Source organism: Penaeus japonicus, unplaced genomic scaffold (assembly GCF_977035675.1).
Source record: "Penaeus japonicus unplaced genomic scaffold, GWHDUDI00000001_assembly GWHDUDI00000011, whole genome shotgun sequence".
NCBI classification, from domain to species: domain Eukaryota; kingdom Metazoa; phylum Arthropoda; class Malacostraca; order Decapoda; family Penaeidae; genus Penaeus; species Penaeus japonicus.
Genome location: NW_028234413.1, coordinates 18,757,577 through 18,759,247, shown reverse-complemented (window position 1 = coordinate 18,759,247; position 1,671 = coordinate 18,757,577).

Genomic DNA, 1,671 nt, shown 5'->3' with positions numbered 1-1,671 from the left:
TTTTGACATTTACTCTTTAACTGACCAATGTGGTCTTTCCAATTCAATCTACTATCAAAGAGTAGACCAAGAAATTTAGCTGAATTTTGAATAGGTATTGGGTGGTTGTCTAGAGTTAGCCTGATGTTGGGCTTTCTCCTATGGGTAAAGACCACTCCAATACTCTTTCTTATGGAAAACTTAAAACCCCACTGGAGGCCCCAGTTATGAATCATATCCAGTGCCAATTGGATCTGATTTGCCGAGAACTCTGCATTACTGCTGGAGTGCCATAATGCACAGTCATCGGCGTACAGTGAGTATTTAAGATTCCGAGGAGGTGCTGGTAAAATGTCATTAATCATACATAAAAATAATGTTGGTGACAAGACACTTCCTTGTGGGACCCCGTTTGCTTGGACAAAAATGTCCGAGAAAGTGACGTTGTCAGAAAATAATTTGACAGAAAACGTTCTGTCAGATATGAAATTTTGGATAAAACAAGGCAAGTTTCCACGTAATCCGAAAGCATAAAGTTTTCTGAGTAGGCCATGTCGCCATGTCATGTCGTAGGCTTTTTCTATATCTAAAAATACTGAAATCAAAAAATGCTTTTTGGCAAATGCCTCATGAATATGACTTTCCAGTTTTACTAGCTGATCGAGAGTTTGACGTCCCTTTCGGAAGCCGCACTGCTCGTCAACTAGTAAATTCCTGGTATTTAAAAAATGCAATAGCCTACTATTAACAATTCTTTCCATGACCTTGCATAAGCAACTTGTCAACGCAATTGGGCGGTAAGATATAGCGGATTTGGGATTTCCCCCTCCTTTCAATATGGGAATGATGTGGGCGAAGTGCCATGAATTTGGAAAAGTCTGGCTTTTCCAAATATCATTGTACACTTCTAGCAACTTAATCATGTCATCATGATTAAGATGCTTCATCATCTCATATCGAATCTCATCGGGGCCTGGGGATGTTCCTCTACAGGCTTCTAGGGCTCGGACAAGCTCGTTCATTGTAAGATCTTTATTATAATAAAAGTCATCTCCTGTGGCAAAGTGAATTGGTTGCAGCTCGGATGCTTCCTTGGTGGTCAGGAAAGCAGGATTGTAGTTTTCCGAGCTGCTTGTATAAGAGAACTGCCTGGCGATTATGTTAGCAATGTCTCTAGGTGAATCATATTCATTTCCCTCATGAGTGATGTTTTTTATTTTTAATGATGTTCTTTTTTTATTGATTTTGTTGACAGTGGACCAAACCTCTGCAATGCTGGTATTGCTGTTAATCGTAGAGACAAAGCTTCGCCAGGAGTCTCTTTTGGATTGTCTGATTGTTCTTCGAGCCCTAGCTCTCGCTTGTTTGTAATTGCGAAAGTTCTCGTTTGTGATATTATTGTGGAAAAACCTGTAGGCCCTATTTCGTTCACATAGCGCCCTGCGGCAATCTGGTGTCCACCATGGAACTCTATGCTTAACGCTATCTGTCGAAGTCTTAGGGATGGTTGCCATTGCTGCATTTATAATACAATTTTGAACACTGTTTACTTTATCATCAATGGTTTCTCCAACAACTTCGAGCTTGACGCTCCTTGTGAAGGCGACCCAATCTGCTCTTTTTACGTTAAATTTGGGTGCTGAAGGCGTCCTCGTGGTGTCGCATGAATATTTAATACAAATAGGAAGGTGA